Source organism: Narcine bancroftii, chromosome 6 (genome assembly GCF_036971445.1).
Source record: "Narcine bancroftii isolate sNarBan1 chromosome 6, sNarBan1.hap1, whole genome shotgun sequence".
Taxonomy (NCBI): Eukaryota; Metazoa; Chordata; class Chondrichthyes; order Torpediniformes; family Narcinidae; genus Narcine; species Narcine bancroftii.
The window spans coordinates 43,093,867-43,116,410 of record NC_091474.1 but is presented as its reverse complement, the minus strand read 5'-3'; the positions used below and the strand labels follow the sequence as shown (position 1 = coordinate 43,116,410).

The window sequence follows — 22,544 nt, the reverse complement described above, 5'->3', positions numbered from 1 at the left end:
CGCTCCAAATTCTCTTGGACTCTGATCCCAATCTATGCTGGACTTTTCAATTTTGTTACAGTGATGTGGGATCTCAGCATTGCTATATCATCAGATAGTTTAGCAAATTCTGTCATTGGAGTGGTAACTGCCAATCTTGCTTATTCCACCAGTTGAGAAGAACAGCTCCCCACCCAGGAGGTTGGAGCAGGTAAAGTGTACTTCCATAGCGATTGTGTTGATGCACATACCCAATGGTTTGTACCTTCAATGCAATGGCTGAGAAAATGTACCAGTGTCTCTACTTCCACAGAAGCCAGAGAAATTCTGGCATATCACCTGCCTCCTTTACCAACCTCTGCAGATTCACCAATGAAAGCATCCTGTCAGGGTTCATCCCTGCGTTGGATGGGAACTGCTCTGCCCAAGACCACAAGAAAATGTAGAGGCCACACACACACACACACACACACACCCTCGTTCCCCCCGCTCCACCCTCCATTGACTCCATCTAATCCACCCCTCCTCTCCACTGTCTCCTGCTGCCTTGGGGGAAGCAGCCAACATATTAAAAAGATTCATTCCATCCTGGCCACTTTATCTTCACCCACCCTCCCAGTCAGGAAGAAGATTCACAAGTACAATATCACACACCACCAGATTCATGGATAATTTCTTTCCTACTGTGGTCAGATAAAAAAAAAGATCATGCCAGCTTTTCTCTGTCCCAATGGATCCAACATTCGAGATGTCGAACTACTCTGTTTACAAAACAACCTTTGTCAGTTCATCTTGGTCCACATGTCAGATTTGAACCGGTCAATACCACTAATACAGCTTGAATGTAGATTTACCCCTATCAAACATAGCACAGGAGGAAAAATGCACCCATCACTAATAAAATGCGACTTTACATAGAGCATACGGCACCCAGGATTCATCTTACAGAGTGACACAGGCAAAGTCACATTTCCAAAAGAAAGATGCCTCTGCAATTTAACAAATAGAGCAGCCAGTTTGTACACGGCCTAAAGTTGACAAGAGAAATTCCGAAAATCTGGTTTTAGTGAAGTTGTTTCAACAACTAACATTCCCCAGGTGCGCCAACTTCCCTGCCTGACTTTGGAGTTTGATTTTAACTAACAATCCGGATATTTGGTGCCCTTTCCCCTTTGCACTCGAGAAGGAGAGCAAGATGCTGCAATACTCCTGAAGAAACTCCCACTTCCATGTCAGGGAGGTAGTTCCAGGATTTACACCCACCAATGACAGAGAAAAACTGGTGGGTGTCGGGGGAGGGGAGAGAAATGAGTGCAGTGATGCCCCCACAATGTCTGGAGTGTCAGGAAGTGAATGAGGTCAGAGAAATTCCAACCATTTGAACTACTTCACTCTTGTACACAAAATTTTGTGGAAGTAGTGGAGTTGAGGTTCTGGTCAATGGTGACCTCCAGGATTTGTATTCAAGAGTATTTCCATTGCCAAGGGTAGGAGGTTTAATTCTTTCATTGGAGATCATCAGCACCTGGCTTTACTTGTCAACCTTTGTGTAACTCCTGGCCAGGTCTTGCTGCAGGCGAGCACAGGCACCTTCATTTTCTGAAGAGTCGCAAATGGAATTGACCATTGAGTGATCATCAGTAATATCCTCACTTTCACCAATACGATGGCTGAAGCTGTTGTAGATGAATGGATGTAGGATCGGAGGAACTCCTGTGATAACACCCTGGGGCTGGAATGATCAACCACAACACCCACAACCTTCTCCTGCTGTACAAGGCATGGCTCCAATTACCGGTGCTTTCCCTTTGCTGCCCATTAACCAATTTAAAATTTAAATTTTAAATGTAGACACAGAGCATGGTAATAGGCCCTTTTGGGCTTCAAGCCAGTGCCACCCAATTAACCTACAACCCCATGTTTTGAAGAGAGGGAGGAAACTGGAACACCTGGACAAAACCCATGCAGGTACTGGGAGAATGTACAGACAGCGTCAGATTAGAACCCCAGTTGACGACACTGTAATGGTGATGTGCTAACTATGCCGCCCCAAGGGCGCATCAGGGCTCCTTGATGCCATAAAAGCAGATGCTTCCCTGATGGAAAGGGCAGTACCCTCACTAATTCAGCTCTTCCATTCAAATTTGGGCCATGGCTAGGGTAAGCTCTGAGGCAGAATGATACTAGCAAAACTCAAACAGCTTTGGAGAGCAAGTTAATGGCAAGTGCTGGTTGATGGCAACAATGGATGGGTTGAATGGACAGCGAGGAGACAGATCAGATCCATTCTGCTCATGAACATGCCATGCTAACCTTCAACACTGGCAGTGAACTGAAGGTCCTTGCGCAGAAGTACAGTGAGCTACGGAGTGCAGGCCTTTACAAAGGTTGGCTGGTCTTTGCTGTGTTCAATACTCTCAGCAGTTGCTCAAGACCAGGTGGAGCCTGGCTTGTTATGGTGGTTGGGTAGGAAATCTCAGGAAGTCAGAGAATTATCTATTCAACACTACTGGTTGAACATAGATATGAATGCTTAAAAACTGTCTGCACTATTGAAATGACCATGATCTATTCTTCCTCTGTAACTGTGAATATTTAGCTGCCCTATACATTTATTATTCATTTCTGTACTGGGGTAGTTTAATGTGCATCTTATGCTCTTGTTTGGGTATAACAGGTCTAGGAATTTCAGTGCACATGTACATTATATTGATATGCATGACAAATTAGTTCCTTGGAGTTCATTTAACTAGTGACCTATTGTGGACACTCAACATCTCCTCACTTGTCAGCAAAGTTCAACACTTCCTTAGAAGACTGAAGCGGGCAAGGCTGCCGGCCACTATTATGTCAATCTTCTATAGGAGCTCTATTGAGAGCGTCCTGGCCGGCTGCTGCAGAGAAATGGATTGGAGGTCAATCCACAGGATCATCAGAGTGGCAGAGAGGATCACTGGGGTCTCCCTCCACCCCCCAAATCGACATAATCTACCGGGATCGTTGTCTGAAGAGAGCACGCAAAATTGTTGAGGGACCTCTTCCATCTTGCACACAGCTTCTTTCAGTTGCTCCCATCGAGGAAGAGAAACAGGAGGATCAGAGCCAGCACCACCAGGCTGAGGAACAGCTTCTTCCCACAGGCAGTGAAAATGCTGAACAGCCAATGGAACAGCTTACATTAACCATCTGGGAATCTCATATTCATGAAACAAAATGTATTTATTTATTTGTAAAAATGAAATACTTCTTCATATGTACTTTTGTCTGTATGAGTGTTATGTTTGCTTGCTTGTCTGTCTGTTTTGCACCAAGGACTAGAGAATGCTATTTCATCAGGTAGTACAATCAGATGACAAACTTGACTCATCATTCATTCTTTTCTTTAACACTCACACACTGCCATTGCTGATGGGGAGAGTTTGCTTGGGGGCTACCTGTGTCATGATAGATGCTTCTCATCAGACCAAATGCCTTCCTTCCATTTCTACTGATGAGTAGGTTGTGATGCTTAGCTTATGGAAGCTGCAACACAGGGCTAAACCAGGTTGATGCCTACCCCTGCACCTCACACATAGCTCTGCACTCATCTCAACAATGTACACCAGCTATTTTTATTGAATGACAACATTGTCTGACTGGTTTAATGTATCCTAGATTTTATACCTTAAATGGACAGGAGGGGGGAGGTAGGGAGGGTGGGATGGGAGGAGGGGGGGGGTGGGAGAAAATGGCACTGTATATGTGTGAAAAGGAAAAAGTGTGTATCATGGTTAATGCAATTTATGGTGTGAAAAATAAAAAAATTAAAAAAAAAGAAAGTACAAAAGAGAAGGGATGGCTTTCCTCAATAAAGCTACATTTAAGGAACAACTTTAACATCGTAAATGCAGATTTCAGATTTATTGTCAGAGTACATACAAGACACAACCCTGAGATTTTTTTTCTGTGGGAGCCAGCAGAATTACCAGTGCAAAAAAAACTGTAAATAGCATAAATGTGTCAATAAAGAACTGTAAAAAGATAACTAATGTAAACAAACTGACTGTGCAAAACAGAGAATATTAAAAAAAAACAATGTACACCAGCTCCAGAGATTGCAGACTTCAGCAGTGGGCACTTCTCTGCTGCTGGTGGTCCAAAGCCACATGGACTTCCAGTTTTGGCCCATTAACTTTTTTCACAGCAATGACAGGTTTGTCACACAACTTTGCAGGGTAGCTTTGGTCAGCAGAGGGGGCTTCCTTGCCACAAGGGCAGTTCCATGGAATGGGACCAGTTACACTTTCTTGGCTAAAATGGGCCACCCTCACACCGTCAGTGTAAGCCTTCCTCATTTTATCCAAAAGTGAGAGGTGGACATGTTTAATGCTGTGGTGCCCATTCCACATAGTAAATCGGGTGTGGGCCTCTACTGATGGAAGAAAACTCCTGATACTGGAAATTCAATATAAAAACAATGACTGCAAACCCCAGAATGTGGGTTCAGCAGCATCTTTTGAGAGAGGGATCAGGATTAACATTTTGGGTTGAACTGATGCTAGGCTATCATCAATCAGAGCTGTTAACCATTTTTCCATGCCCCTGACTGGTTTTATTTCCAGCATTTACTGTTCTTATTTTTGTTAGATATTGTTCAATATGATTCAAGATTCATCCCATTGCAAGGGAGATTCAAACAGGATATATTACAGTATTTTAAAATTATTCAGAATGGAACATTTTTAGATACCAAACTTGGCAGGGGCATTTTCAGTTTATACAGACATCAGATTTGTGTCTTGAAATGTAAAGATTTTTTTTAAAAAAGGGACATTGTAACACAATGGATATCAAATAACAATGAGACAGAATACAGGAAAGAGATTGAAAGTCTAGTGGCATGATGCCAGAATAAAAACCTCTCTCAACATCAATAAGATGAAGCAGACGATCAGTGACTTTAGGAGAGTAGGCAGCATCCATAGCCCTGTCCACTTTAATGGCCACTTTAATGGCAGGGAAGTCAAAATAGTCAGGAGCTTCAAAGAATAAATAACTCCAATGACCTGGGACAAGAACATTGACCTGATGGTCAACAAAGTGCACCATCACCTCTTCTTTCTTAGAGGAATTCAGCATGGCCCCTTGTCCTTTAACAACATCTACAGATGGACCATCAAAAGCAGACTTGCTGAATGCATCACAGTGTGGTTTGTATGAGAGCTACTTGGCTCATTGTCAGGATCAAAAGCAGTTAGCGAATGCAGCTCAGATCATAAACCAATCTTGTTCTCCATCTACATGTCCCGCTGCCCAGAAATGGAAGGCAACATACCAAGGGAGCCAACACACCTCGGACACACTCTCGACTCCCTCCTATTTTCTCATGTCCAGTGTTCCTTCCCTCAGGATACTAAACTCATTTTTAAAGAGTGCATTGTTTAAAAGGATCAGACTAATTTTCGATGTTGTACTTTCCCCTCTGATCCCTAGGGCTTGTTCTTGGGCAAGGTCCACTGCAGCCACCAACCTCCCTGACCCAAACTTTGAAGCCAGACTGTGTTGGCAGGGTAGTCAACCCTCCAATGCTGTGGGAATGGCTCGGTCAGCAAACATGGAACTTCGAGGTTTAAGATCACACCAGACTTTCATAGTTGCAAGGGTTTTGAGTGGCCAGGTACTAAAGGACCAATTCAAGTTCACAACTAAAAGAAAAAGCAGATTCAACACCGCATTGCACGATGGAATGTCCTACTGTATGCAGGGCTGCAGCTTCATCTAACCTGATGCTCCTGGAGAGCTCCATTGTTAGAAATGACATGTTTCAGATGAGACAATTATCCACTGTCCCCTTGTCCTCCCAGATGAACGGATATGAAAGAACTGGCTGCAGTCTTTCAAAATGAAACTTTCCCAGTGCCCTTCTCAGCACACACCTTTCTTCATCCTCTTGCACTAACTATAGAACCCTTTTTCTGCCTTGGCATACAATGGTAATGTAATGCATCTTACCTACCTGTGCGGCAAGTAACATTTCAGTGAATCAGTACATTATACTTGTGAATTTGATAACAAACTCTCATTACTTGAACCAGGTCACAAATCTGATTACCTGGTAATAGGATTAGAATAGATGGGTAGCCTGGCCACGATGGGCCAAAGAGCCAGTTTTCTGTGCTGTACGCCTCTGTGACTCGTAGACCTTTTCCTTTGTTTTCCACAAGGTGACCTTTGGCCCACCTGACCAGGAACTAAACATAGTCTTGTCCTTCCAAACTCAATAGTCAGAGGTTCATTTGGTTTCCCCTCATTGGATGGCTGCATCAAAACGCCCCCCCACCTTTTACAAAATTCTGAACAGTATTAGAGGAGATTTTTGGGGGGGGAGGGTCAGACAGAGAGGGAATACAGGGGCAAGCAGACACATGCAAGGTGAAGTGGGAAAATGAGTGACAGAATCACTTAACGAGTGCAATCGACTAGGCTTCCTTTTCAGAGAAATCTACAGTCGGGGGGGGGGGGGGGGGGGAGACCGTGCATCATGTCTAGACAGTCGTAACAAAGGACAGATAAAGTACAGGAGCAAGCAGAGGCTGCAGTCTGTTCATTACACGCAGGAGCTGCAGTTTTTTGCTGTTTCAGCTGCAGGAACTTGAAAGGTGCTTTTTGTAAAAAGAATCACTGTGTTCATCCTGTAGCCTGGCTCAGGGGGAGCTGCCTGCGTCACGACAAATTTGGCTGCTACTTTTTCATCTTTCCTCAGGGAGAAGAATGTGAAGCCAGTAAATAAATCAACGCAATAAGGGTGCTACGGGTATTGTACAAAATGCCAGACAGCACAATTCTGTGCAAGGGCACAAACCAGACATCCACTTTGCACGCATGCATAAACCTACACTGGCCAGTTAGATGTGAACCTCAACGCTCACAGTGTTTGATTGGAAACAATCCCCCTGTAGGATTGGGAATTGCAGCATTCATTTAAATGGTGTGTTTAACCTTGCAAAACATTCCAAGGTAACTTACAGCAGAAGTATCAAATAAAAGTTAATCTCGAGCAAGGGGAGACAGAAACCCTTCCACCCCATTCAATCCTCTAGTTCACATCTAACTGGACAGTGTAGGTTTATGCATGCGTGCAAAGTGGATGTTTGGTTTGTGCCCTTGCACAGAATTGTGCTGTCTGGCATTTTGTACAAGATAGAGCCATCAGAGTCATACAGTGTGGAAATCTTTGGCCCGACTTGACTAAGCTGACCAAAATTCCCCATCCACACCAGTCCCATCTGCCTGCATTTGCCCCTTATCCCTCTAACCTGATCCTATCCATACATCTGTCCAATTTTCTTCTTAAACATTGCAATACTACCCGCCCATTCCATACACCCGCCACCCTCTGTGTAAAAAAAAAAGTAATCACCCAGGTTCCTGTTAAATCTCTTCCCACCTTCTTCCTCCCCCCTCCCCCTATATCCCTCAGTCCTGGCACCATGATTTCTGCCAGTTAACTGCCTGGTTACCCTCACCATGAACTGAACTCCCACACCTCTGCTCACCCCTCTTCCTCTCGAGAACAAGCTCCCTTAACTTCTTGTCAGCCACATCACTCACTGGATTCTTGATCCTGCATTATTTCTGAGACATTTTCTTTTTACATAACCACACCCCATTCCTCCTCAGAGTTACACACCTCAGTCAACCGTGGTGACAAACCGATGAGACACTTCATGAGCTAGATGACTCTTTAATCACAATCCAACGATTTTGCAGTCAACATTACAATTGTTTCTCTAATTCCCACCACCCCCCCCCCCCCCCCCACTGTGGGATTTGAACTCTACTACCTGGATTGGTCCAGCTCTCTCGGTTGACAATCCAGTAACTTGGCTGCTGGATCCCCCACTACACCCTCACCTTGATCTAAATGGGGCTTGCCTCTGTTAAGGAAAGGTGCAGCAACATGACTTTTTATTTTCAATTCTTCATCCAATCTTCTTCATTGTGTGGCTTTTAAACAAAGGATGTGGGGCTTAGATAGGGTGGACAGTCAGCAAATACCAGAGAACATCTGTTTAAGTTAGTGAAGGAAAGTTTAGGGGAGATGTCAGAGGCAGTGGTTTTTTTAAAAAAAAAAGAGTGGTGCCTGGAATGTATTGCCTGGGGTGGAAGAGGAGGCTGGTACAATAGGGACATTGAAAAGACTTGGATAGGTCTATGAATGTTAGAGAAATAGAAGGTTATGGGTGCAAGATAGATTACATATGTAATGTTCTAGTTAATTTACTTGCTTTCCATCATCTCCTCCATCAATATTTTGGTTCACTGTTCCTGGTTCTTAAAACAATCCTTACAAGTCAAGCACATGGTTCTTGAAAACATTACAAGACCCCACTTTAAATCTAATATTTTCCTTAACCTCATTAGTGATCCTTGGATAGATCACCAACTTTGAAATTTTCAGTGAGCACGCATTCTGTAGAGAAATTTTTTAAAAAACTCCACAAAATATTTCTTTGAGCAGCGGTCATTGTTTTGTTTAATAAATGCTAGATCTGATTTCGAAGGGTCACAAAATTGATGAGAGGTTGTTGAGAATACTGCAGGGTGACAGAAATGTACAACATTCTTTCAGGCATTTTGGCAGCCTGGAGCTCATCAACTCATGCTGGGTATGTTACTGCTGAGTTTTCTGCTTTCCAATTCAATGATGTTTTACTCCATCTGTTCCTACGTTGGAACATTAGTCATACTCACCTTGTTTTGCCATGATGAAGGTAGCACTGGGAAAGTGGTAAGTCTTGTGATGTTAAATCGTTAAAACCACCAAATGCCTATTTTAAAAAAAAAATCCCCATAGAATATAACCTGGAGAGTATGTTTCTTGCTATTGAATCTTTATGCTGGAATTGTAAAGGTCAATTGACAATAGAATCAGGAAAGAGAAATGATCATGTAGCTAATTTCTACTGAAACCTGGGAGAGTTAACTAAATTGGCAATAGTTATAGAATCACCGACAAAAAGAGACAAATCACAAGAAGGTATCCACAAAATGTTGGCAAATGCAGGGCAGAGTTTGTGAAGTGGGAACCAAGAGTTGCATTTTATAAGGATAGGGGAAAATTAGGTTTTCAGTTGACAACGAAGGTTGTGCACAGATGCCCGGCTGCCTGTGTTCCTTTTCGGGCGGCGAGAATTCTTTTCAGAGGGCAGCAAGATTGTGGAAATCAATGCCTTAAAATGTAACGCCTTCATCCCACTCCCATTTATGAAAAAGCTGGATATGCCTTGTCATTACAAATGGGCAACAGCAGGAAACTAAAGATTAGGCAGGCTGGTTTGCTTTTGGTCAGCCTGGATTCAAGCACTGAATGGGTTGCTGGTGGATAGTAAGTTTTAATGGCCTAAAGGGTTGGGACGACATAAAACCTCTCGGATTTTAAAAGCCGATTTATAAAATCCAGCTGAAATAACAATAAAATCAGAAGCCACCAGAAGTGGCACAAGTGACACAGATGCTGATCCAACTTCTGAAAACACAGCTGGCTCAATAACTGTCCCCTGTTGCCGTCCAGAGCTGAAGACTGTTCCTCAAAGAGGCTCTACCCTGAAGCACTTAATGGCATGGACAATTTCTCCTTCACATCGAGGGCAGTGGGCATGCTGTGGAGCTGTTTGGTCACCGCAGCAATGCTCCTTTATTTAAAAGGTGGCAGAGTGTTTGATCTCTCAGTCTTCTCTCACTGCCCAATTGCAAATGGCTTGGAACCTGCCGAGTTGACTGAGAAATAATGCTGTCACCAGCTGTTGTAGGGCCGTGGGTTGTGTACACACACGGCCTCACCATCGTGGGTAAATAAGCATTGATATTTTCCCGTAAATGAGGCAACCAGTTCCCCATACATGCACAGGTATTCCTCTCATTGCATACTCTTCAAAGATTCTTCAGCCCTGTTTTTTTAAAAAAAAACACAATTTACCCAGTTTTCTGTTAAAGCATCACACTTACTCAATTCCAAATCCTCATTACTACAAATACTATTCCAATTTCAACTGCACTAATCAGAAATTTATGTCTCATGTGATAGATTCATAAAGCAATGCAAATGATCTCACACCATTTACCCTCAAACCTCATTTGAAGGATTTACAAACTGTCTACACAAGAACCACGCACACAGCCTTCCTCTTTGCAATGGTGTGCAAATTATTTGGGACCTGAAGCTTATCCTTGGGAGTTGCAGACTGGAAAGTGCTTATCTGGAAGAGTTTAATGACCGGGTAAGCAGAAAAGGAAAGCAAGGAGCCTTAAACAAGAGTTGCCCTTCACACTGCAGGGGCAGTCGCCAGTGTAAACTGACTGTACAGAATAACAGGGAAGAAATGGTCGCATTCTTCACTTGTTTAAAACACATTTGACAGAACTACGTAAAGCAACATAATGTGTTTAATACTTTTCAAATCAGCACAGTCCTTCTCATCGTAAATCTTACTCCAACATAACCCAATGTCCTCCCAACGCTACAATCCAGAGACCACACAAGACTCATTTCCATTATCCAAATAAGCACATACTAAGGGAATTTGCAAATTAAAAACTGATCACTACAACCTGTGCTTTAAAAAGAGTTTCTCCAGCAGTGCAGTTTGCATTTTGTCACAGTCCTGAACTGCGAGACAACACTGAATGGACACATGCCAGCTGGAACTGGATGCAGAGAAGCGCAAAGGTGACACATGTTGGTAGGAAAGACCAGGACAAGAATATGAAATAGTCCAATTATAAAGTGTGTGCAGGGAGAACGAAGCCTCTGCCTGTGTGCAAAACCAAAATTTTGAAAGTCCAAACAAGGAAGTGATTAACTGCACAAGCCATCCCTGGGCTTTTTTTTATATAAATGGAGGTAAAAGAGAGGAGATTCTGGTGATGGCTTGGAGAAACTGGTTCGGCCACAACTATAGCACTGCATTAGAGGAACAGATGCAAAAGATTTTGTAGAAAGATTTTGTGGATAAAACGGTTTTGTGGATGAAACAGTTCTCTCTGCAGCAGAGATCAAGGCAACTTGACAGATGCTCAAAATAAACATGGGTCCATCGCTGGAATGGTCAAAGACACAGGTTTAAAGCAAGTGGCAAAACGGCTGGAGGTGACAAAGCGTCATGACCTCTGAACTCACTCATTGGAAGAGCAGTGGTGGCAGACAGTGCAAGGAAATTTCAAAAATTACAGTCACAGGGTGAGAGCTGGGGAATGGGGCTGACTGGATGGGTCTTTCGGAGAGGTAACATCACCTCAGAGTGGCCTTCTGTGCAATAACTGTTTCACAACACCACATTCCAACACTATGCGTGCATGGTTCCTGCAGGAGTGGAGACAGACTGGCAGCCAGGAGAAGAGGACAAAGGAACAAAGACCAAGCATATTTCGGTTGAGAGTCCATTGGCAAAAGAGGCAATCGAATGCAAGTTTACAGATCAGGCCATTCAGGCAGCAAGTAGCCACTGCCTGCAGTTCTGTCTACAACGAGGGTTTAGTGTTTCCTATGAGACAATGAATTCCAAATCGCACATGTTTTTTGATCTCCAGGAAAGTGGACCAGCTTTGGGCAAATTTTATGGCATGGATCCTTCTCTACTCCAGCTCAAGGTAACAGGACTTAAAGCACTGAAAGTATAGTGCCCCAGACTTAGTAAAACCAGAATGGCAGTGAGAAACTATATGCTGGAGGAGCTTGAGATCGAGTAGCATCAGTGGATAGAACCCTTTAACAAGACTTGGAATGTTGCTGCTCAATATGCTGAGTGGTTGGTTGCTCCAGATTTCAGCGTCTGCAGTCTCCTCAGGGACTCCTGAATGCTTATACCCTGAATTTACTCTGCCTATCTTGCTTGCAGTCAAACTTTGTTGAGAGTATTCACTAGGTCAGGCAGCATCTATGGTGAGAGTAATCCCAAAATATCAGCTCTGTCTCTCTCTCTCCCCACCGATGCTACCAGGTCTGCTGATAATCCCCAACATCACCTCTGGTTTCCAGCCTCTACGGCTTCTGGCATCTTATAAACTCAGGGGTCACGAGGTTAACTACCAACAGCTGACACCTGATAAAAAGAACAGAGCAGACCAAGTCAGCTCCACCCTTTCAGGAGGTACAGAGAGAAAGTTAACCCAATTTAGCATCAGTTCTTTCCAAGACACCAGAGTAAAAGATCCCATGTTATTATTTTTACAGAGGAGCTTCCCCAGGTATTCAAGCCAATGAATAGCCAGCCTTTAAAGTAATATTCTTAATACCTGTGCCAAATTAATTTGGTCATCTCGTATGGAAAACGAGCACGAGAGTGTTGAGGAAATTTTTCCTGGGTGACATGGTCAATGACTGTCTGTGGGAGTTTGCTGTCTGCAAATTGGCTGCAGAAATCCCTACATTATGACAGCCACAATGTTAGAGAGAGCACATGCCACAGAGAGAAAAAAGAAATTTCACAGCAACCTGAGGGAGAACTTTTTTTTGTATACCTGCACAGAGAGTGCTGGGTATGTGATTTGGGCTGCTGGAAGAGGTGGTCAAGACGGGAACTACTGCAATGTTTCAGAAAAAATTGGCCGAATATACACATAAGATGGGCTTAGAGGGATAGGAGCAAAATCCAAGCGATGCATTTTGCCTGGTGTAGGCATGTTGGGTTGAGGTGCCCATTTCTATGTTGTGTTGACTGTCATTGCTGGAAGGGAACCAGGACCTCAAGAATCAAGCAGGAGACTGAAATTCCTTGAGGTACAGGTGTCAAAAGGGAAATGACGACTTCAGAAGAGCATCCCACTGAAAAAATTATGTTTTCCCTGGCCCGTGGCAAATGGTGTAAGTACCAGGCTGAGTAATCATGAGGGAGCTTCTCTGGGCTGGAAGCCAAGAGCAAAGTCTCCTTCCAGGATCTGTCAGCCATTTTGGCCGACAATGTGGAAAGATCGGTTCACTCATGGCTTGTGGAAGACGCTTTACCACTTAAAGAATATGGAAAGTCAATGGTGACCAAAGCTGCCAAAGAAAAAGGGGATCCGGAGATGAAGCAGGAAGTAATCTGGATCAGTCTTAAGGACTTACTGCATTGACTCAAGTATTTTGTTCCCACAACAGCTATAAGGCTCTTGAATCCTCACACTACCCCAACCCAAATCTACCTTGGGGCCACCAGAAGATCTGTCTGCACTGTTGTGAAATCACCTTCCCCTCCCCCCTTACAGCAAATATGAATATTTAGCTATCCTTGTAAATTTATTATTTTTTTATCATGGCATTGTGGTAGGTTAATTTATTCTATTATAGTTGGTATATGTCTGCAGCCAGTAAGATTTCTTTTGTGCATCTGTACATTGTATTTGTATATATAAGATATAATGACTGTCATCATAATTTTGCAAGACAGCTCCAGGTTTATGGCACCACCGTGGTAAGACAGACAGGACCCAGGGGATTTTGCAGTTACCCCCATCCATCTGCTATCCTTGGCCTGCTGGGAAGAAGGAGACCCTCAACTTTGGATCTTGCACTGCAGAGGCTTTAAATGTTAATCTTAAACAGTAAATGCCACCACTGCTCATTCTTCAACCCATCCAAGCCACCTGATCCATTTCAAACCTCAATGCAGGACGTCCAGAAACCTTCTCTGCCGCCAGGGGAACCAGTCTCTCGACATTCCCCCATTCTCAGATCCAGACAGTGGTGGGGATTGTGGAATGAGCTGCCAACTTAAGTGGCGAATGCAGGCCTAATTTTTACTTTTAAGAAAAATTTGGATAGTGACATGGATGGGAGGAGTATGGAGTATGGCTATGGTTGGGTGCAGGTCATTGGGATTGGGTGGAATAACAGTTCGGCACAGACTAGATAGACCGAAGAGCCCGTTTCTGTGCTGCAGCATTCTAGGAAATACTGCACCATACCTCCCCATATCATCTCAGCAGGTTCCATGAATAGGTACTATTCTACTTCTACTACTCAATTCCAGGGATAACTTCCTGGGTTTTGGGTACACCCCACACTGTAAATTATCGGCAGGCACACATCTACATCTCCTACTGCCTAGAAAAGGCAACTGACATAATGAAGTGGCCTCCCAACCCCCCCCACCCTCCTCTCTCCAATCGGGGAGATAGCTTACGAGTGTGAAAGCATGCACTGACAGCTTAAAGACACTTTCTACCCCTCTGATCCTGACTAAACTCTACAACTGAGCTCTCATGCAAACATTGATCATCCTCTTCACATGACTGTGTTAATGTTGGAGACAACCTTTAGTCTGCTCACAGATGAACCCTTTTCACTGTACTGGTATTTTGTGACAAAGAAACTAAGCACAGAGCTACGGGGGGGGGGGGGGGGGGGGATTATTTATGCGAGGGTGATGTGGTCTCTTGGATTTGTAAGTGAACTAACCAGGCTACCAGATTGTTAGAAGAGGCTTGGTCACGTAGGAAGTTGCCAGTGTTGGCTCTTCTTATCAAACTAACCTCAAGTACACCCTCAATCAATAAGCAGGGCAATGAAATCTATTTTAAACAGATGGGAATGGAAACAGGGAGGTCCCACCTATACTTGTCTCCTTTTCAAGCACAGTCTCCAAAGCTCCGGTTATACAAGATTGTATGTGTGTAATATTGTGATAAGCAAACCATCATTCTGGTCTGCTCAGAACCTACACAGCTCCTCATTGCTCTGTAGGAATGAGTGTACTCCCATTTTGTGCAGACTGAATGCCAATGATGCCCCATCCAGCTGTCCAGGAGTCTTTTAGTATAACAGGACCAGTAGATGGGACAGCTCCAGTGCAGGGTCAGGACCAGTCGACTGTGCGCCAGACAGGAACAGGAAGCTTCACGTTGTGCAGCGATGCCTTCGACGTCCCATGGCCCCTCATCACTGCCCACTGCTCTCTCCTCCATCCCCTGGCCCTCTCCCACATCAGCTCAGGGACCCATAGGCATATCTGCCAGAGCCAGCTTCTCAATTTGAGAAGGAAATTGAACCCACCTGGATTGAATGATGGCAGCTCCAAGAGGCCACCCTAGGCCCTGGGGGCATCTCCTCCCTCCAGGAAGCCAGATTGGAATGGAGTCACACACGTGGCTGAAGTTTCCTTTCCACTGGCCACTATTGCTTGGATTTGATGGCTTCCTTCAGGCTGTGGTTTACTTGCAGGAAGCACTTTTATATTCATCAGTTCATAACCTCATCTAGTATCTTGGAGAGAGGGGACCTCAGACTATGACCATTTTCAAGAAAGAATTGTGAACATAAAACCAATTGTGGTTTTACATAAATTTCTCCCCACCAATGTTGGGTAAGATGTTGGATCAGAGGACATGGGTACAAGGTGAAGTACGAGATATTTAGGGGGAGCATCTTCACGCAGACTGCAGTGGGAGGGTTGAATGAGCTACCTGGTACAAGGTGAAGTACGAGATATTTAGGGGGAGCATCTTCACCCAGAGTGCAGTGGGAGGGTTGAATGAGCTACCTGGTACAAGGTGAAGTACGAGATATTTAGGGGGAGCATCTTCACCCAGAGTGCAGTGGGAGGGTTGAATGAGCTACCTGGTACAAGGTGAAGTACGAGATATTTAGGGGGAGCATCTTCACCCAGAGTGCAGTGGGAGGGTTGAATGAGCTACCTGGTACAAGGTGAAGTACGAGATATTTAGGGGGAGCATCTTCACCCAGAGTGCAGTGGGAGGGTTGAATGAGCTACCTGGTACAAGGTGAAGTACGAGATATTTAGGGGGAGCATCTTCACCCAGAGTGCAGTGGGAGGGTTGAATGAGCTACCTGGTACAAGGTGAAGTACGAGATATTTAGGGGGAGCATCTTCACCCAGAGTGCAGTGGGAGGGTTGAATGAGCTACCTGGTACAAGGTGAAGTACGAGATATTTAGGGGGAGCATCTTCACCCAGAGTGCAGTGGGAGGGTTGAATGAGCTACCTGGTACAAGGTGAAGTACGAGATATTTAGGGGGAGCATCTTCACCCAGAGTGCAGTGGGAGGGTTGAATGAGGTACCTGCTGAAGTAATGTGGGCTTGATTTTGACAAGAAAAATTTGGATAGGTTTGTGCGTGGGAAGGGTATGGTCCAGGTTAATGGGACTAGGCAGAATAATAGTTTGGCACAGTCTAGATGGGTCATAGTGCCTGCTTCTATGTTGTAGTGTTCTAAACAAAAAGAAGTGGGGGAGTGCCCATGCGACTACCAGGGTCATTCTCAATGACTGCAATGTGAACACCCTGTCGCAGGCACAATGGATGCAAGGTTCACAGCATCTCAACTCAAAGGGAGCAATCACTGAACAGAGTCTACAGCTGTCAATGTGGAGTGACAGTGGAACACCTTCCCATTAAAGCTGGCCATAGAAACTCATATCCATCCAGTGTTCCTGTTGCGGCCTCCTCTACATACATCGGGGAGATTGGACACAGACTGGGAATCAGCTTGTTGAGCACTTCAGAGCGGCCAACTATTTAAATTCATCGCTCAGTTCCCAGCCCATGACTCGGATAGTTAATTATATTGCCAAAATGAGGCTACTTGCACATTGAAGTAATAACACCTAATATTCCCTCTGGGCACTCTCGAACCATCACCTTCTCCAGTTTCTGTTAAACCCCTCCTTGGAGCCTCCCTTTCCCACTAGCTCCCATCTGTTTCCCCTACCCTCTCCATTTGGGGGCTAACATTCCCCATATCACTTTTCGTGTTTCTTCTCTCCTACCTTCCAACATCTATCCTTCATTAACTTCTTACCTGTTAACCTGTATTCCATCCTCCCCCTCTCCACTGGTTATTTTTGCTCATACCTTGACAAGGGGTTCAGCCCTGAAACATTGGTCATTCTCGACTCCTTATGGATGTTGTGCATCCTGCCAAGTTTCTCCAGCACATGCATGTACTGCACTCCATCTTAACCATGCTCCATTATGGTTCAGATTGTGGCTGACAGGTATCAAGAAAAGCTACACCACCAACACTTTTCTCATCGAAATGCAGCACCTCTTCTCCAACAAGATTTCTGTTGCAGGGGAGCGCATGCGCAGGACAGAGGAGAAGTCGTCCAGCCCTTGCCCCAGAATCAAGACCGGCCCATCTTCGCTTACTAAGCTACAGGACTCACCACCGACCCGCTCATTGTTACTGAACTAGCGTTTACCAAGCTGCAGGACTCACCACCAACCCGCTCATTGTTACTGAACAAGGGTACTGCCTGGGCTGGGTTCTCATCTCTTGATTCCTATCGCATCACAAGCAGGATGAAATACTCTCCACTTGCCTAGTTGACTGCAGTAATATTAAGGCAGCTCCACACCAGTGAGGACAAAGCAATTACCCATCTACAACTCACACTCTTCCCCACCACTGGTGCTAAGCATCTGAATTGGATACCATCCAGAAAGTGTGAAGACTGACAAGGCCAAGGGCAGTAGGTGCAGATGACCATTACCTGAAGGTTCCCTTCTGACTTGTACACCACTCTTGGACATAGAATGCTGTCACCCATCAAGAAAAGCTGCACCACCAACTTTTCAGATGGCAGGTTTATTGTCAGAGTACATACATGACATCACATACAATCTGGAGATTCTTTTTCCTGCAGGTGAGGCAAAATTACCACTTATTGGTAGTGCAAAAAATGGTACACGACGTATACATGTAAACAAACTGCAATATAGAAAGGAAAAAAAATGATAGTTTAAGAGTCCTTAAATGAGTTTGTTGTTGAGGAGTCTGATGGAGGAGGGGTAGCAGCTGTTCCTGAACCTGGTGGTGCGAATCTTATGACATCTATACCTCTTTCCTGATGGCAGCAATGAGATCAGAGCGTGTACTGGGTGGTGAGGGTCTTTGATGATCCCTGCTGTTTTCCAACGGCAACATTCCCTGTAGATGTTCTCGATGATGGGGAGGGTTTTGCCCGTGATGACCGGGCAGTGTCCACCACCTTTTGGAGGGATTTACGCTCAAGGGTATTGGTGTCCCCATACCAGGCCATGATGCAGCCAGTCTGCACACTTTCTACAACACATCTGTAGAAATTTGCCAGGGTTTCTGGCGCCATTACCAATCCACCGCAAACTTCTGAGGAAGTAGAGGTGCTGACGTGCTTTCTTCACGATGCCATTGGTGTGTTGAGCCCAGAAAAAGATCTTTGAGATAGTGACTCCCGTGAACTTAAATGTGCTCACCCTTTCCACCTCTGATCCCTCAATGATCACTGAACTGTAAACCTCTGGCTTTCCTTTCCTGAAGTCAACAATCAGCTCCTTGGTTTTGGTGACATTGTGTGCAAGGTTGTTGTTGGTGCACCATTCAGCCAAGTTTTCAATATCCTTCCTTTATACAATCAACTATCGTGGTATTGTCAGTAAATTTGTAGATGGTGTTATTGATGTACCGAGCCACACGTCATAGGTGTAAAGTCAGTAGAGCAGGGGTTAAGAGTGCAGCCCTGTGGAGATTGTGGAGGGGATGTTATTACCAATCCTCACCGATTGTGGCCTGGAGGTGAGGAAATCCATGATCCAGTTATACAGTGGGGTGCTGAGTCTCAGGTTTTGGAGTTTTCTTATCAATTTTAAGGGGATGATGAATGCCAAACTGTAGTCAATAAACAGCATTCTGATGTATGCATCTTTGCTGTCCAGGTGTTCCAGTGAGATGGCATCTGCCATAGACCGGTTGCTATGATAAGTGAAATGGAACGGATCCATGTTGCCGCTCAGACAGGAGCTGATCTGCTTCATCACCAGCCTTTCAAAACACTTCATGTTTGATCCAGGTGCTAGTGGTCGATAGTCATGAAGGCAGGTCACTTCACCTTTCTTCGGCACCAGTGTGATTGACGCCTGTTTGAAACAGGTGGGTACCATGCCCTGCCGGAGTGAGATGCTGAAGATATCCGTGAGTAAATTGGTAAGTTAGTCTGCACAGATTTTTAATAATCAGCCAGATACTCCGTCTGGGCCGGATGCTTTTCTCAGATTCAATCTCCTGAAGGCAGCACATGCGTCATCCTCAGATACAGACAGGATGGGATCATCAGGGGAGTAGAAGGTAGCGAGTTCCTCTAGGAGTGAAGCTCTGCAATCTGCTACGTGCACTGGATTATGTGTTGTTAAAGGTTATGTCATTTGGGCCCTGCTACAGGTGCCGAGTTGCCTTTGTTGTTTCCATTTTCATCTGGAATCTCCATTTTGTCCGGGAGATAGGTTTTCTTAGGTCATATCTGCTCCTTCTTTATTGATCTGGATCTCAGCATATTCCGGATGTCATTGTTGACCCAGGGTTTCTGTTTGGGGAAAACCCTGAACAATTTTGTGGGGGGACACATTCATCCACAGCTGCGTTGATTAAGTCTGTCACAGCCCTGGTGTAATCATTCAGATCCTCAGCTGAGTCCTTGAACACTCTTTCTCATCAAACTACAGCACGAACCCAACAGCACCTTCACTGGAACCACTACATTAGTCCAACGGAGCAGCTCACCTCCAACTTCAAGGGTATTTTGGAGGGGCATGCACTGAACACCAACCTCCTCAGCATTGCCCTGATTCTCATCAGTAGGGACAATCCGCCTGGTTCCTGTGTGATTTTTCCACACATTGAAAACAGGCAGCAGTTGCTTCTGAATGACTCTGCGGCTCTGTAAGCTCCAGATCAGACATTAGGAAGGATGCCAAAAGGGGAAGAACATCACATCATTTCAAAGAATGCTGATGGTTTCCAGATTCCAAGTAGGAGGCCAATTCCGTTCACTGTAATCAGTCAACATCAAAACTATTGACTCTAATCCCATTTTCCTTCTGGTCTCAATCTTTTAATATTTAAAATAAGAGACATTTTTCCAATTACTAGGCATCTGTAGTAACAGACACCACATTTATGGATCTACGCCTTGCAACACAGAGTAAGGCCATTTGTTCCATCATCTTTACTACTCTCCTGGTTCTTTCATCTATTGTTTGAGGTTCCTCTTCAAGCAACTATCCCATGGCATTCAAGAATCACCCAGTTAGAAACAATAACAGAATGAATGGCCCACCGTATCCACGCCAACCTATACTGATTATATTTACCAGCTCCCAACGCTTTATGCCTTGGCTCTTCAAGCTGCTCTTCTAGATCCTTCTTAAATGCTGCAAGAGTACCTGCCCCAGTATTCACAGAGGATGTACAGTTCCAGACTCTGGGTGAAACACTCTTCCAAACTTCTGTAATAAACTTTTGGCCTCCAATATTAGACACTTTTGCAACATTGGAAAAAAAAATCTTGCATTTAACCCTTTCTATGCTCCTCAATCTCAATTTGGTCTGCACTGTGCCCCAAGAGAAACAAACCCAATATCTTTATAAAACTAAAAGATTTCATCCAGGGCAGCACTTCTCTGCACCCTGTTGGATTTTCTGTGCACCCTCTCCAGCCTAATTATGTCCTCTCTCTGGTGGCAACCACAAATGAACACAGCCTTCCAGATGTAGCCCAACTGAGCATTTTATAGACTTGAACCCCAACCATTCTTCTCTTGTTCCCCTCCCATCACTAACGAAGAAAAGCATTCATCTGTACTGCCACGCAATCCTTAGACTTGCATCTCTTCCGCTCCAATTTTGTTTTAAACAACAGGGAGGTTAAGTTAATCCTACATCTTGATACCAATTCAATACAAATGAAAACAGAGTGCTCTCATCACTCAGCTCAGATGGAGCACCACCCTGTTGGGCATTTGGGAACTGGATTTCAGTGCACTTTGATTGGAAACTGAGTGCATGGTTGTATTTGCTTCAGGGAGGCACCAGATCCTTTTCAGGGAAATTGCGCACAAAAGTATACCAATTTGGGCTGCCAGTGAAAATAAGCAAATCCAAAATAACTGAAACACAAAGACCCAAAGCCATCACCATTGTAAAATTGGAGAACAGGTTAGAGTATTTAAGAAAACCACAGAGCAAATAGAAAGAGTGTGACACTTCTCATAGGTTATCTCACTGATGTTGATACGCTCACGCCTTTCTAATTTTGTAAGTGTGGGGAGAGCAGATTGCAAAGTACACCCTATATTCTCACGAGGGAAGTGTTGGGTGTAAGGGTAAGGATGACTCAGTGGATTTTTTTTAAAAAAGAAATCCCAGATACATAGCCAGTAGATTAGGCACTGATGGCAGACAGCATCCCACCTCCTCCGAGTGCTTTTACAGGGCAAAGAAAAACACAGTGCGCACTCGACAATAAAGGAATCTCGACTTTCTGTTTTGACAATGCTGAGTTTGGGCTGAAGCAGCTCACATCCCAAACTCTCGAGCCTTGGCTGAAATCGCTCTTTAGCTAATGGGTATCCTAATCGAGTGGGGCTTGGATAGACTGGATGGTGACATTTGGCTTGCTGCTTAAATTCTTTCCTTGATTATCTGTTGCAGGCCAGAATTATTCCAAATCCTGGTCTCACTAAAATATCAGGCTCTGGATTTATAACCCAAAAGAGGAAAATCCTGGAATTTCTTTTTAAAATAAAAAACATTTACAGCTAAACACCGTGCATGCAAAACGTGCTGCAGCATCTGCAGTGTGATAGACATACCAGATTGCTTAATAGACAAATAAAAAATGTGTTGAAAACAGAGTCCTACAAACAGCCTCCCCCCTCCCCCCCCCCAACCCGCCAAACATACGGATGGTAACCAGAAGTCACACATTGGAGAGAAAGGACAAAACCAGCTGGAAAAACGAGATCCAGTTAGGCCACGCGACATCTGAATAACCCAAAACCCAACCGATCAATTCTATTCTTATTAACTAATTTGCAGTGCCCGATTGCAATTATGCAATGAATGGCCAGAAGGTAAGAGGAAAGAAACAGAAATAAAAGAAACTGCAGGTGCCGGAAATACTCAGTACACCAGGCAGCATCTGTGAAGAGAGAAAAATCTAACAGCTTTTCTGATTTAGATGAGATGAAAAGCCCGGAGTTTACCCAAGAATTTAATTTCATTGAAAATTTCCCCTCGATTATTGACGTTACGCACACAAGTGCAATTTCACAGATTATTTTTATTTCTTCAAGTGACCGACGGGCCTGAGTGCACAAGTCTTGTTGCTGGTGCATGTATTACCACAGCCCAACTCAATCCCACTTTCCTTTGACGATATCCTTCTTCTCCATCACTACTCAGCTTTTTTCTCTTCTGCCCTCCCACCGGTATCCACCTACAGCTTCTTTCCTGTTGGCCTGTACTCCTCCCATGCCTCTTCCTCTCATCTCCTCCCCTCACCTTTTCATTCAAGTGCCTAACCCCTCATACCTTGACAAAGGTCTCAGGGCCGAAATATTAGTTACCTTTCACTTCCCAGCTGTTATGACCTGCTGAGTTTATCCAGCACATTTTGTGCATTGTTCTACATCTGACAGTGTCTGCAAACTTCCCTGTTTAACTCCATTCTCCTTTGAAGTTCACTGAAGCATTTTCCCAGGGGGCAGTGGCCTCATTGAGAGCTGGGCATCCCATTCTCTGGGCCAGGGTAGCAGTGAATCAACTGCAATGTC

General features: G+C 44.4%; 1 protein-coding gene across 1 annotated transcript in view; it reads right to left on the bottom strand.

The window, feature by feature from the left end:
• Positions 1-22,544, bottom strand: part of LOC138736022 (protein TMEPAI-like) — a 91,342-nt gene that overhangs the window by 39,621 nt on the left and 29,177 nt on the right. The window lies entirely within an intron of this gene.